Below are 16,554 nucleotides of genomic sequence, written 5' to 3' on the forward strand. Positions count from 1 at the left end.
GTGCTGACCTACAGTCCCTGGAGCAGAATGCGGCGACCTCATAACGGGACAGCAGTTAGCGGGCACAGATCTCATATCTCCGCTAACGACGCAGGTAGGTCCGTACTTCATACATGTCGCACCGCTTCCAGGGTACATCGCTAAGAATTTACTACTGCAATAAAAAGGTAGGAGCCACAACTGCTAACCTCCACTTAGCGCCTAGCAATTGTCAATTTAAGAAAAGTATCACCGAAATACATCTTAGGCGAAGGCGAACTTATATAAATGACATATTATTTATATATCTTCACGTCTTCTGTCTTCAGCCTTAATCTTTTCTTTTGAGTAATATACGTTTTATAATAGTTGTCCAAAATCTTCCAATATATTCAAAGATGTCCCCTTTTAAATAGCATTTTGTGATGCTTCATGTTCTGAATATCAAAGAATGTTCTGACAAAGGGGAAATTTCTGAAAATTTTATAAAAAGTAGAAAAATTACTGCACCAAAACTAAGAAATGTTACAGAATGTAGTTGTTAGTGGCTCATTTTCCTTCTATTCCACAAGATGAAAATATTGGTAAACATAATAGTGAGCAGAATAAAAATTAAAGTCTCAAAGTCTGTTTGGTTTTAGTTCGAGAAGACGAATAATACGAGTAGAAAAGAATTAGAGAACTGAAAATTGTCCTGTGAAGAAGGAGAAGTAGTCAAGGGTCACTTTCCTACGTTTGTTAAAACTTTTGACGTGATAAACTGAAATTGCTGTTTCAGTTCATGACGAGGATAGGGACTGACTGCGAGAATATAAGGCTCATTTGAAAATTTTATCAGCTTCAGGCCACACAAATAACCGTAAATGGGTTTGAAAGAGCTGCAAAAATCAGACAATGTGTTAGACATGACTGTTCCCTTTCATCATAATTAATATGATTATTGTGGACACCTGGAACAGAAAACAAAGGTAGTTAGGACGAACGTACAGCCTGTCCGCTGCAAAAGGTTCATCGGGCACGAATGAGCACCTAACAGAGGCCTGGAAGTAACAGCAGCTTCTTTAAAATCATATAAGTTAAACAGAAATGCAAAGAAAGCACCTACCGCAAATATAAAACTAGGTAAGTGAAAAATCGATGAAGTGAAACAGCTTGGGAAGCATAGTTTCTGAAGATAACAGATACAATTCAGATATTATCTAAGACTAGGTCTTGGTAAGCACAGCTTCCAGAAAAAAAGAAGCTTCTTAAGCAGCGACCACGTGAAAATCAAGATAAGACAGAGCGTACTCGTGCGCCGGAAGTGAAAGCAGAAAAATGGAAGAGAAAGACAAAGACCATCTGGGAGCAACAAGAATGCGGATATGGAGGAAAGTAACCAAAACGAGCTGGACACAAAAGGCTTCCAATGAAGGAGATGCTAAACAAGTAGTTGAAATAAGACAACCTCTTAAAGAAATGAAGAAAAAAATGAGACACAGGACACCAACCTTACAAACATCTTTGAATGAAAAGTATAGGAGAAAAGTCCAAAAGGCACACCAATGAAATATTGCTTCGAGATCTCAAGAGAATGATGCGATCCGCGAAATAAAGTACGAGTCAGAAGGCAGAAGATGAGTTTTGGAGCTTGGTCTTTGGACCATGACATGACATTCTGCATACACCTTTTGGCTCTAAAACTTCATATTGAACATTAAAGTCTACACATAATCATACTAAGTCTGCTAGAAATGGCTTTAGAAAATCTGCACTGATTCATTTATTTGCTTTCCATGTAAAGGACATGAAATTATTGCAAATATGATAGAATCATTAATATTATACACACAGATTAATTGAATGCAAAAACAATTACAGAGAAAAGTCAATAAAATAAAGGAGAAAGCAATAACAATATAATGGCACGGATTAATACGTACAACAAGAGTTTATAAATAGAGAGAAGAAGATAAAAAACAAATAAACAGAAAGGTAATTCGTTTCATATTAATATGTACAAAACGTGGAGGGCTTATAAACTTGCACAATAAACATAATAACGTAACGGAGAAAGCCTGAAAATTAAATACAATAAGCATATAAGAATGTGTAACCCATGAACTGGAAAGAAAACAGTATACATTAAATACATGGAGCCAGTGGATCAGTTTACATACTTCGGGCAGTTGAAGATAATGAATGGATACAAACTCGAGTTGGGCAAGTATGAGAAGGGAAATGGGCCATGTTCTTTTTAAAGGAACCATTCCGACATATGCCACGGAAAATGTAATCTGTTGTGGTTCGATAGGAACTTGAAGCACCACCCTCCCGGATGCGAGTCCGAAGTCTCTCCACTGTTCCACCTCACTCGGTGATAACAGTAATAATGTTGATGATGATGCCGATTGTAATGTACAAAAAACGGAAGAAATCTATGGCGACGCGAAGTTTTCTATGTCAGCTTCCCTTTTTTACTATATAATAAGAGTCGTAGTGTCTTGATTAAGAATTCCATTCTAGTATAAAATATCCGGTTATAAATAATCTTCCGTTTAACAAGTTTCTTGTAGTGGTCATTTTCGCAGCAGCTGTATACAAATTGCAGTTGCTTCAAAGAAAATGCCTTTTTTGCATGCTGCACATCGAAATTTTTTATTTTCATTTATGCGCCCAGACGCGTTTCGCCTTTTTTACAAGGCATCTTCAGTGGGTGTCAGGTAACTTCTAATTCACTGCATCTAAGTAAACTGCTTTTCTCGTCTGGCAACCAGGTGGACATCTTACAGTTCACTTTCAGTTCACTGTTTACGTTACAAATGATTAAAAAGGTGGCAATTACAGTGATGTGTAACGTAAACAGTGAACTGAAAGTGAACTGTAAGATGTCCACCTGGCTGCCACATGATAAAAAGCAGTTTGCATAGATGCAATGAATTAGAAGTTACCTGACACTCACTGAAGATGCCTCGTAAAAAAAGGCGAAACGCGTCTGGGTGCATAAATAAAAATAAAAATTTCGATGTGCAGCATGCAAAAAAGGCATTTTCCTTGAAACAACTGCAATCTTCCGTTTGGCTATTGGTTACCTATCTGGACATTAGACTAGGCTGTTGCTGCTCTCTTAAAAAATTAAATTCTGTAATCGGTGCTGTACTGTTACCTAAAGAAATGGCATTTAAATAGTAGGCCATGTATCATCAGACATATGTTGCTCTTTTTCACTATCTTCTAATGTATAGTCAACAGCCCGATAATTAAAGGCGAGCACCAACTTCTCTCAGACAGAATGTTGACTGAAGTTATCCAAATGTGTGCAAGGAGCAATGTACAGAAAGAACGGAAAGTCTCTTCGCGATTTGAATCTGGCACCACACTGTTGTAACAGTAGACCTGCTCAGTTTCTCAGTGTTTTTCAACTACAGTCGTAGTATATGAATAAGCTCTAGCTGTCACGTGTCTCAAAAACTTGCAACACATACCACACCATCGTAGAGAGGCGCCAGATATATCACCCTGTAATCTTCAGCTACCACACTTCTTTCAGGTGACGTAAATGTAAATATAAACTTCTGATCTATTGGTAGGATACTGGAAAACAGCAATTCGACTGAACAAAAAACAGTAATAGTACTCAAACTTAAATAGTGCTGAAGGACATTGATCAGCCAGAACATTATGACCACATACACACTATCGACGTAAACTCGTCCAGGCGATAGCAGCGTCACCTGGCGAGGAATGACTGCTAGTCAGACACACATCAGTGAGTATGTTGTGCGTAGAATGGGGATCAATTTGAGTTTGATCGAGTGCAGATTGCGATGGCCCGGAGGCTCTGTACGAGCATTTCGGAAGCACCACTACTTGTCAGGTGTTTGAGGAGTGCTGTAGTGAGTGTGTTCAACACTTTGCGACACCGAGGTGAAACCACATCCAGACGTCATAATGTTTACAGATGTCGGACGTCGTTGGCTGCGGAGAATGGTTTAAACAGGACAGGAGGCGAACTGTGGCGGAACGAACATCAGTCTCTAATGCTGCGCAGAGTACAAGTGTGTCTGAACACACAGCGCACCGAACACTTCTAACGAGCGACTTCCGCAGCCGACGACTCATGCATGTGCCAATGTGAACATGACGACATCGGCAACTACGACTGAAATGGGCACGTGACCATCGGCACTGAACTTTGGCGCAGTGGCAGAGCGCTGCATGGTCTGATGAATCCCTATACATTCTTCATCATGCCGAGGGAAGGGCGCGAATCTGTCGACTTCCATGGAAACAGCTCCTTGACACCTGTATTGCGGTACGGAGACAAGCTGGAGGCGACTCCATTATGCTCTGGGGAAAACTCACGTGGGCATCCATGGGTCCATTGGAGCTCTTGCAAGGCACCATGACAGGCAAGGAGTATCGTACGGTGGTTGCAGACCACGTACAACTCTTCATGGCGATCATGTTTCCCGGCGACAGTGGCATTTTTCAATAAGACAATGCGCAATGTCGCAAAGCTGGGAATGTGATGGAGTGGTTCGAGGAACACAGTGGCGAGTTTCAATCGACGCGTTGGCTTCCCAACCCGCTAGATCTGAACTCAATCGAACACATCTGGGATGTGATTGAAATCGCGTCAGAGCTCATCACTCCCCTCCCCCGGAATTTACAGTAATTAGATGACTTGTGCATGCTGATGTGGTGTCAGCTCCTTCCAGCGACCTACCAAGGTGTCTTTGCTTCCATGCCACGACGCGTCTTCGCTGTTATCCGTGCCAAATGTGGACATACCGGCTATTAGGTATGGTCATAATGTTCTGGCTGATTAGTGGATGTGGGGCCCTTATCAGGCCGATTAACAGTGGACTTCGAACGTATACAAAAATGGATGGGTGAAAATGTTCACAGGCTTATTTGACTCGCTAGACCGCGTAACAGAAATGTTGAAAAATCTTTACTAGCAGACTGTCGAAGAACCTCCTTAGAAAACTTCAAGTTTTTCGGGGCAGGAACTACAAGCGTTGTTCAGCACTACTTATCTATCACGAAGAGACAGTGCAGACAAAATCAGGCACAGAAGATCCATATTAACAATCATCCTTCCTACACTTCATCCGTGAATGGAAATGGAAGAAACTTTGTGATACAGTACAGTAAAAAGTATACTCTGCCACACACTTCACAGTGACTCGCAGCAAGACGTAGACCTTGCTGGAAAAACACTTGAGCTTCCAAGTTCCTAGCAGTTTTATGAATGTGTGAAACAGGAAAAGGGAATCCACAACCATACCCATTCAGCATGGGAGACACAAGACATGCACGTTTTGGAACTCCGTAATTCCCAGAGGTAGAGAGGACGTCTGAGAAGATACACGCAGCCGTAGGAACAAAACGGTGTCGTTGCGACGGCACACAAACACCGCAGTGAAAGCCTGAGTCTCTAATGGTCTGTTGACTCGAATAACTTCTCATCACAGTCCTATGTCATCAATTCCTTTCTTTACACGCTCTGTTCAGCATCGCATGAGGAGAATGACAAAGCTCGCTAGCTATAGGTTGGTCTATCAGTTTGCAAAGCGATGGCGCATATGTCTAAATATATGAATTTAGATATAAACAGATTGCTCTAGGTGCATTTTTAGATCCATTTTTTCTATTCCTTTTTTGTGACGGTGACAACACGTCTACAGTTTTATCTGTCCTTTTTACGTATGCGAAGACATATTACTTTAGCTTGTAGTTAATTCATATTCCAGGAATTTAAATTACAACAGATTTTCTTGTACTCTGACATCAATATGTTCCTCAACGAATCTACTGTTTATTTCTGGTATAAATAACCTAATGAGGATTCTAAGAGTTTGGTAGTAACGCCCAATAAAGGTAATGTTTTCCTCTTTACTCTACACTTCGTGTATAATGTCGTAATTCAATCAAAAGTGATTATCAGGGTTGATAATGCTGTGCATATTTATTGACGTCCAGCACCACGGAAGCCTTCCCACCAAAGTACAATCCCTGATGTTACGAGTTAAAGAACACGGTTCTCGAGTGTTAGACAAGAAGTAAGGACGTTTCCAACGGAAAATTCCGTTCACGCATCGTGCAACTCCGTGACAGATAAGCGGCTGTAGGAAGGCTCTGCGATTAGCGCAGGCGCGTATTTTAATCAATTTTTCGTTTACTTCGAGAAAAGACTCTCGTTAAGACAGTTTTGAATAAGCATGATGAGAGTTGATTGTAATTTTCGAGAAACAGGAATGATTATAGAAAAGCATCTTTTGAGCATAAGTACGAAATCAGAACCATTTGCGATGTTCAAACAGAAGATAAAAGTAACTGTATTAGATACGGTCTCTAGAAGTAATACAGTGGAACTTGTGCATTTCCAAATTTCTCTCGATGCCTCGAAGGAAAACCTGAATAACATTGTTGTGTGGATTTAATTTGAAGCTCAACGACACAGACTGTCTAGCCGACGAACAAAAATTAAAGCAAAAATTGGATCCAAATAATTTTGGTGCGATTGTCACAAATCAGTCCCCAGTTTTAATGTAATTTGTTCTTACACCAAATTCTGGAAACTAGAAATGAAAATTCAGTTTCAATTTTCAGTGTTAGTCCATGAGTAACTACTACTGGTTCGTGAAAGTCTGTGAATATAAAAAGAACATAATTTTTGCTCACTGCACAGAGAGATCGTAACAGGAATAGGAATATGAACGTAAATATAATGGAGAACGATAACTAAACAGATGATCAGTAAAAAAAAATAACTATAATGCGACCTACTACTATTTTATCTTGTAATACAAGTATCGAATAAACTTTAAAACCACTGTAATCACTTCTTCCTGAAGGCCAAGGAAAATTATATTCCATGTGTTTCGTAATCCCTTTCACAACTTCACTTATCACCAGAATAAATGCATATTACCGTGAATCATCAGTTAATATTCTCGCTTTGATGATTAATTGCTCGTCAAAAGTGAGCCAAGTGAAATCTCTCAGGCCCTGTGACTTTTCAACACGTCTCTTATTCACTAATAATTCTGAATTTCACTTGAATTTTTCTGTTCACTTTCCCCATTTCGTTATACGTTGTTTAGTACATCTTTCATGACTAACTTCCTTAAAGGAAAAGGAAAACAGAAAAAAAGGGTACTGACAGAATCGTCTTTGTTTTATAAACGTGCTCTATGAGATATAGCAATCAATTTATTTAATTAAAAGGTAGAATTAGCAGTGCTTTCTGCAAACCTTATACGAATTTCTGTTAAGCTGAGTGAAGAAGTGTCAACGCAGAAAATAATATACTGTCTTCAGTGACAATTGTTAACTCATCTTGCATAAATGGTCTCGTTCAAATATTGAAATACAGCATCTCATGTAGGTTTGTGCTACCATAAATATGCAGAAAAAATAAATAGCAAATTACGAAGAAAATTCTATGTTTGTGGCGCAAGTAATGATGAAACCGCTAATTGTAATTATCATTTCGTCGGCTTGCTAAAAAATTTAGCTTCCTCTACTTCTGCATAAGAATAGTTGCCCATTTTGACGGCCTATAAATTCGTAACTTATCTATCATGTACATCAAGTAGGCATATTTTTAAGGAGTTGAAATTATTATCTGTAGTCTCACAGTATATTGGTTCATTAATGATATGAAATATGTTTTTATCTATTTACTGCAGTCTGAGACAGATATTTATAAATGCAATAGTACAAGGGAGAATCATGTGAACTGTCTTATAATGCATCGAACTTCGGCACACAAAGGACTGACCGTACAGATAAATATAAAATTGTTTGACGATTTGACCAGATTTGAAAGAGTAATTGATGTTTTCTTGTTGATAAATCCTATACCATAGAGTACTGAATAGATGGGCCCTCTGCCATGTACTTACAGTAACGTGCAGGGTATAGGTGTGGAGATTGTTAAACAGAAGTATGTGGTCAGTTCCATACCTGTAAACGAGAAAAATAAAATAATATAGATTTATCTGTAACAACTACACACTTCAAAAAAGGTTTTGCATCACCTGTACAGAAAATTGGAATAGAGATCAACTTAAACGTCATTTCCGCCATTTTTATTGCTCATGAAAACCACACATTGAATGCTGTACCACGATACAGCGAGACCTTCAGAGGTGGTGGTCCATACTGCTGCACACACCGATACCTCAAACACCCAGTAGCACGTCCTCTTGGATCGATGCATGCCTGTATTCGTCGTGGCATACTATCCACAAGTTCATCAAGGCACTGTTGGTCCAGATGGTCCCACTCCTCAACGGCGATTCGGCGTAGATCCCTCAGAGTAGTTGTTGGGCCACATTGTTCATAAGCAGCTCTTTTCAATCTGTTCCAGGCATGTTCGATAGGGTTCACGTCTGGAGAAGATGCTGGCCACTCTTGTCGAGCGATGTCGTTAATCCTGAAGGAAGTTCACAAGATGTGCACGATGGCGGCGCTCATTGTCGTCCATGAAGACGAATGCCTCACCAATATGTTGCAGATATGGTTGCACTATCGGTCGGAGGGTGGTATTCACGTATCGTACAGCCGTTACGGCGCCTTCCATGACCACCAGCGTTGTGCGTCGGCCCCACATAATGCCACCCCAAAACAGCAGAGAAGCTCCACCTTGCTGCACTCGCTGGACAGTGTGTGAGGCGTTCAGTCTGACCGGGTTGCCTCCAAACACGTCTCCGACGATTGTCTGGTTGAAGGCATATGCGACTCTCATCGGTGAAGAGAACGTGAATGCAATCCTGAGCGGTCCATTCGGCATGTTGTTGGGCCCATCTGTACCACGTTGCATGGTGTCGTGGTTGCAAAGATGGACCTCGCCATGAACGTCGGGAGTGAAGTTGCGCATCATGCAGCCTACTGCGCACAGCTTGAATCGTAACACGACGTCCTGTGGCTGCAGGGAAAGCATTATACAACACGGTGGCGTTGCTGTCAGGGTTCATCCAAGCCATAATCCGTAGGTAGCGGTCATCCACTGCAGTAGTAGCACTTGGGCGGCCTGAGTGAGGCATGTCATCGACAGTTCCTGTCTCTCTGTATCTCCTCCATGTCCGACCAACATCGCTTTGGTTCTCTCGGAGACGCCTGGACACTTTCCTTGTTGAGAGCCCTCCCTGGCACAACGTAACAATGCGGACGCGATCGAACCGTAGTATTGACCGTCTAGGCATGGTTGAACTACAGGAAACATAAGCCGTGTACCTCCTTCCTGGTGGAATGAAGAACTGATCGGCTGTCGGACCCCTTCCGGCTAATAGGCGCTGCTCATGAATGGTTGTGTACATCTTTCGGCGGGTTTAGTGACATCTCTGAACAGTTAAAGGGACTGTGTCTGTGATACAATATCTACAGTCAACGTCTGTCTTCAGGAGTTCTGGGAACAGGGGTAATGCAAAACTTTTTTTGATGTGTGTATATATGATAGTTGTTTAAATGACACATGGTACATGCTAATGTCTATCGTGAATATGATCAGCGAAACACATAACTAACTAATGCAAATATTTTACTGCAATATTTCATATCATGGATATATTGGCAGTAAATTTACTATGTAGACAATATTTAGCATATCACAGTTGGCGACTACTTGGTTAAGTGTCAGAACAACATAAATCCAAGGATTTGTGGTTCAATCGTAAGTTGATCTCAGGGTTCGTTGTGGCACTTGTCACTTATTTAGTTTTTTTTCTGTAATAAATTGTTTTCGAGGAAAATGCCAAGTTGGGCCGTGATTGCGAGTCCACGTTCAACTGTAGGTCTCTCGACAGCTGTCTGGTTAAGTCAGTACAAAGGTCAGAGGAAGGCAAGGGACATCATGTCCGATAGTAGCACGCGGTATTCAAAAATGGTTCAAGAGGCTCTGAGCACTATGGGACTTAACATCTGAGGTCATCAGTCCCCTAGAACTTAGAACTACTTAAACCTAACCGACCTATGGGCATCACAACCATCCATGCCCGAGGCAGGATTCGAACCTGCGACCGTAGGGGTTGTGCGGTTCCAGACTGAAGCGCCTAAAACCGCTCGGCCACAGCGGCCGGCACGCGGTATTCAAGCCAACCTGAGGGCTGAAGACGGCTTTGTCATCTTTTCTGATATACTGAAGCGGTATTAAGAATGCACTAATAGCTATCAGAAACACATCACAGTACACATGCTTCCCTTCAAATGTGGAATCAACTTTGAAGCCGTGGGAAATTCGCGACGTATTGCAATTGTATTTAACCTAAGATTTCTAACTGTTGTGAACATGATCGACGCGTCAGCGGTAAGCTGCAGATAAAATTAAGTTTCTGATGAACTGTTGGACGAATAATCTTCTTTCTTTTCCACGAAATCGGAACGCTTTTTAGCAGTACGTGTCTTGTTGACTTGCTGTCAGAATAATTCGTCACCCATACACAACGGGAGATTTAGTAATAGTGGACTGAAGGGATACCTCTGAAACCGGTAAACATAGCCGCAGTGTCTAAGAAAAGTTGCGATTCATCCACTTGGTGTCACACAAACAGTTTTAGCACGCAGGAATAACATAGTTTGCTTGAATTCTGCGTTGTGACTGGTTCTCGCTAGTTCCTAAGCACAGTCAACAGGCAGTTACGATGGCTGGAATCTCCTGTCATTACGTTGCCGTCCCTCGCCCAGGTGGCTGCCCTGCAGTAGGCTGAACAGCGTGTCTAGCAGACGTTAACCTTACGGCGCTGAGTAGATAACGGTAGCCTGTACGTAACTGCGGAATGTTGCTGTTGTAGTCACGTCTCAAGACTAGTTTGACACAGCTATCCATCCTAGTCTATCTTCAGCAAGTCTTTTAATATCTGCGCAGCTATTGCAGCCTACTTCCGACTAGATCTGTTTACTGTATTGAAACCTAGGTGTTTGCCCTCTAGACTTCCCTTCATTACCAAATTTACTATTCTTTGATGCCTCAGTATGTGTCCCATCAAATTATCTCTACCTTTAATTAAGTTTTGCCATAACACTCTTTTTCTCTCCTATTAAATTCAGTAACTCATCATCGGCTTGCACAGAAATGAACATATGATAATAAAATTGTCTGAACTGCAAATTAAAACACCAGCGATCTTGCTTGAATTGATGGAATTACGGTGGTGGAAAACGAAAAAAAGGCCCACAAAGTAGAAACACTGTATCGAGGGTGTCCCAGTAATAATGGACAATATCCAGGGATATAACGGGATCATTAGAAATAAAAAAAAAATCTAATAAACATTCTCTCTAAAATGCGTGTCTTAAGAGCTATGAGCATTGCTTCATCTTCGATACTGCGAAGCAAATCTCTTCTACTGCAAGCTCTTTGCTTTCCATATGTTGAGATGTCGTCGAAGGACGAAAACAAGAGAAAAATGTCCAACATACATGGTTTCTAAAGCGCATACCTTAAGAGCTATGAGCACCTTCTCATCATCGCCACTGAACAAGTGCTTATAGGTCTTAAGATACGCACTTTAGAAACCATGTATGTTGGACATTTTTATCTTGTTTTCGTCCATTCGACGACATCTCAATATATGGAAAGTAATGAGCTTGCAGTAGAAGAGATTTGTTTCACGGAACAAATACTCATAGCTCTAACAGCTGCATTTTAGAGCTAATGTTTACTAGATTCTTTTTGCTTCAAATGATCGCTCCTGTCATATCCCTGAATGCTGACTATTCCTCCTGGGACATCCTGTATGTACTGGGCACTAATTAAGGTCTTCAAGTGAATGATTCAGTACGTCATGCTGAGGAAATTGTAGGAAGCACATACTGAACACGAAACTCTCAGCCAGTAACAGCTGTAGTTGACAAACTGAAAGAGTAGTCTACTGCTACGAGCACAGTGAGGTAAAGGTATCGTCAACCCGAAGTTAGAACACTGCAGAGAAGTAGTAGGCGTGGTTCTGTTGGAGGTGGTATGTCCCTGCCTTCTTCTGGCCGTTGAGCTGGTTCAAAATGGTTCAAATGGCTCTGAGCACTATGCGACTTAACTTCTGAGGTCATCAGTCGCCTATGACTTAGAACTAATTAAACCTAACTAACCTAAGGACATCACACACATCCATGCCCGAGGCAGGATTCGAACCTGCGACCGTAGCAGTCACTCGGTTCCAGAGTGTAGCGCCTAGAACCGCACGGCCACTCCGGCCGGCCCGTTGAGCTGACTTATCGAGCCATTTATGAGAGGGACTAGAGTTTTAGGTAGAGCACGAACCAATCTATAACTTGACATTTTTCATTTTATATATACTAAGATGGTATCTGTTCTTTCGGACATGTCCGAAAGAACAGATACCATCGGTGACCATGCAGCTCGTTAGAATGAAATTACAATGAATGAACACCCTTAGCTGCTTACAGGCGTTGACATACGTCAACGGGGACAGATGAAAATGTGTGCCCCGACCGGGACTCGAACCCGGGATCTCCTGCTTACATGGCAGACGCTCTATCCATCTGAGCCACCGAGTAACGGCACGGTAACTCAGCGTGTTCGGTCAGAGGGTTTGGTGCCTTCTGTAATAAAAAAAACTGAGTTAATGGAACAACGACGAACTGAAATGGGTGTCTTGCGACGTCCGCCCCGAGCAGATACAACGCACGAAAACGAACAAAATGAGATTAAAAAAAAAAAAGTGGATAGAGCGTCTGCCATGTGAGCAGGAGATCCCGGCTTCGAGTCCCGGTCGGGACATACATTTTCCCTGTAAGCAGCTAAGGGTGTTCATTTCATTGTAATTTTTCATTTTAACACATCATTGTCAGATGTCAAAGATACGGTGAATGGCACAAACAGTCCTAGGATCGGTTGAGAACTGAGTCCCACTTCTGCAGTCTGACGCTTACGCACTTAGCTACCTTTTAAATTTTTACTTATTAATTCTGTACAAATTATTAGTTCCTTATATTGGACAAAATAAATTTATTTTTCTGTGAGTAGCCCTCTTAATCCTACTCACTATTCCTTAAACTGGTGCTTACAAATAAGAAGGATTATATGCATCTTCATGTTATCTCTGCGCAAAGACCGTTCCATAAAATTTCGGAAGTGCATCCGCATTAATTCAGCATGCGCAGTGGTTCGGTCCTTGAGTAAAAAGGACGGAGCAAGTGCTGGAGCGTCAGTCACCTCGGCTCACTCTGAAGATGGCTGGACGCTATTCAGCTGAAATATTAGACGAAGAAGTTGAGTTTATGCAGCTGCACACCTGAAATCACACCTGAAATTTTATGGTACAAGAAGGATTATACTTGGGTTATACTTTGATTAAGAGAGCTTTATCAGTGATATTCCAGCGAGTCGAGTGGTAGCGGTGGGTCACAAGCGGTATGTGCTCAAAGTGTTGCTCGTTGGGCACATGTAGAACTTTGTCAAGAATGGTTGGCTGCATGCCAGCAGTACTACGCCCGCCACTGTAACCACAAAGATATTTCATGATTATAATTACGAAATTAAACAAGAGTCATGACCTCGCTTCTGACGCGGGGAAGCAAATGCAGTTCATCTCTTCTATGCGACACCTTAAACCCTGGTCTTGTGATAACGTGGTGACTGAAAACTTCATGAAACAAAGTTATTAAGGCCTTCTAATCTCAACAGAGAGAAATGTACTGCTAAATTAGAACTCCCGCTCTCTTTTGAACTGAACCGAGCGAGGTGGCGCAGTGGTTAGCACACTGGACTCGCATCCGGGAGGACAACGGTTCAATCTCGCGCCCGGCCATCCTGATTTAGGTTTTCCGTGATTTCCCCAAATCACTCCAGGCAAATGCCGGGATGGTTCATTTGAAAGGGCACGGCCGACTTCCTTCCCCGTCCTTCCCTAATCCGATAAGGCCGATGACATCGCTGTATGGTCTCTTCCCCCAAACAATCCAAATCTTTTGAACTGAAACTGGTTTTACTTCACACATTATTATTTTACGTGGGATAGGAAAATTCTGTATCCGTTGTTTACGTTGCGCATATGAAACGATACTGACGTATTAAGTCTTTGCCGTTCGCACATAATCCAAAAAGTAAGTCTCGTTTTGTCCAACCTACACTGAAACAGGTATAGCCATGCGTATCCAAATACAGAGTATGTAAACAGGCAGAATAGGGCGCTGCTGTCGGCAACCCCTACACAGGGTGTTACAAAAAGGTACGGCCAAACTTTCAGGAAACATTCCTCACACACAAATAAAGAAAAGATGTTATGTGGACATGTGACCGGAAACGCTTAATTTCCATGTTAGAGCTCATTTTAGTTTCGTCAGTATGTACTGTACTTCCTCGATTGATCGCCAGTTGGTCCAATTGAAGAAAGGTAATGTTGACTTCGGTGCTTGTGTTGACATGCGACTCATTGCTCTACAGTACTAGCATCAAGCACATCAGTACGTAGCATCAACAAGTTAGTGTTCATCACGAACGTGGTTTTGCAGTCAGTGCAATGTTTACAAACGCGGAGTTGGCAGATGCCCAGTGATGTATGGATTAGCACGGGGCAATAGCCGTGGCGCGGTACGTTTGTATCGAGACAGATTTCCAGAACGAAAGTGTCCCGACAGAAAGACGTTCGAAGCAATTGATCGGCGTCTTAGGGAGCACGGAACATTCCAGCCTATGACTCGCGACTGGGGAAGAACTAGAACGACGAGGACACCTGCAATGGACGAGGAAATTCTTCGTGCAGTTGACGATAACCCTAATGTGAGCGTCAGAGAAGTTGCTGCTGTACAAGGTAACGTTGACCACGTCACTGTATGGAGAGTGCTACGGGAGAACCAGTTGTTTCCGTACCATGTACAGCGTGTGCAGGCACTATCAGCAGCTGATTGGCCTCCACGGGTACACTTCTGCGAATGGTTCATCCAACAATGTGTCAATTCCTCATTTCAGTGCAAATGTTCTCTTTACGGATGAGGCTTCATTCCAACGTGATCAAATTGTAAATTTTCACAATCAACATGTGTGGGCTGACGAGAATCCGCACGCAATTGTGCAGTCACGTCATCAACACAGATTTTCTGTGAACGTTTGGGCAGGCATTGTTGGTGATGTCTTGATTGAGCCCCATGTTCTTCCACCTACGCTCAATGGAGCACGTTATCATGATTTCATACGGGATACTCTACCTGTGCTGCTGGAACATGTGCCTTTACAAGTAGGACACAACATGTGGTTCATGCACGATGGAGCTCCTGCACATTTCAGTCGCTTCTCAACAACAGATTCGGTGACCGATGGATTGGTAGAGGCGGATCAATTCCATGGCCTCCTCGCTCTCCTGACCTCAACCCTCTTGACTTTCATTTATGGGGGCATTTGAAATCTCTTGTCTGCGCAACCCCGGTACCAAATGTAGAGACTCTTCGTGCTCGTATTGTGGACGGCTGTGATACAATACGCCATTCTCCAGGGCTGCATCAGCACATCAGGGATTCCATGCGACGGAGAGTGGATGCATGTATCCTCGCTAACGGAGGATATTTGAACATTCCCTGTAACAAAGTGTTTGAAGTCACGCTGGTACGTTCTGTTGCTGTGCGTTTCCATTCCATGATTAATGTGATTTAAAGAGAAGTAATGAAATGAGCTCTAACATGGAAAGTAAGCGTTTCCGGACTCATGTCCACATAACATATTTTCTTTCTTTGTGTGTGAGGGATGTTTCCTGAAAGTTTGGCCGTACCTTTTTGTAACACCCTGTATAAGACAACAAGTGTCTGGCGCAGTTGTTAGATCGGTTATTGCTGCTGCAATGGTAGGTTATCAAGATTTAAGTGAGTTTGAACGTGGTGTTATAGATGGCGCACGAGCGATGGGCACAGCGTCTATACTGTAGCGATGAAGTGTGGATTTTCCCGTACGGCCATTTCACGAGTGTACCGTGAATATCAGCACTCTGGTAAAACATCAAATCTCCGACATCGCTGCAGCCGGAAAAAGATCCTGCGAGAACGGGATCAACGACGACTGAAGAGAATCGTTCAACGTGGCTGGAGTACAGCCCTTCCGCAAATTGCTGCAGATTTCCATGCTGGGCCATCACCAAGTGTCAGCGTGCGAACCATTCAACGAAACATCATGAATATGGTAATTTGGAGCCGAAGGCCGACTCGTGTACTCTTGATGACTGCAGGACACAAAGCTTTAGGCCTCACCTCGGTCCGTCAACACCGACATTGGACTATTGATGACGAAACATGTTGCCTGGTCGGACGAGTTTCGTTTCAAATTATATCTAGCGGATGGACGTGTACGGGTATGGAGACAACCTCATGAATCCATGGGCCCTGCATGTCAGCAGGGGACTGTTCAAGCTGGTGGAGGCTCTGTAATGGTGTGGGGCGTGTGCAGTTGGAGTGATATGGGACCCCTGGTACGTCTAGATACGACTTTGACAGGTGACATGTACGTAAGCATCCTCTCTGATTACCTGTCATCCATTCATGTCCTTTGTGCATTCCGACGGACTTGGGAAATTCCAGCAGGACAATGCGACACCCCACACGTCCAGAATTGCTACAAAGTTGCTCCAGGAACACTCTTCTGAG

The 16,554-nt window shown here is 42.5% G+C and overlaps 1 protein-coding gene and 1 non-coding gene across 2 annotated transcripts in view; both read right to left on the reverse strand.

Moving 5' to 3' along the window:
- Positions 1 to 16,554, reverse strand: part of LOC126184889 (cysteine dioxygenase type 1) — a 134,616-nt gene that overhangs the window by 64,481 nt on the left and 53,581 nt on the right. The gene's annotated exons all lie outside the window — the stretch shown is intronic.
- On the reverse strand, positions 12,410 to 12,488 carry Trnat-ugu (transfer RNA threonine (anticodon UGU)). The gene has a single exon. It is a non-coding gene; the product is annotated as a tRNA-Thr (tRNA).

Source organism: Schistocerca cancellata, chromosome 4 (assembly GCF_023864275.1).
Source record: "Schistocerca cancellata isolate TAMUIC-IGC-003103 chromosome 4, iqSchCanc2.1, whole genome shotgun sequence".
NCBI lineage: Eukaryota > Metazoa > Arthropoda > Insecta > Orthoptera > Acrididae > Schistocerca > Schistocerca cancellata.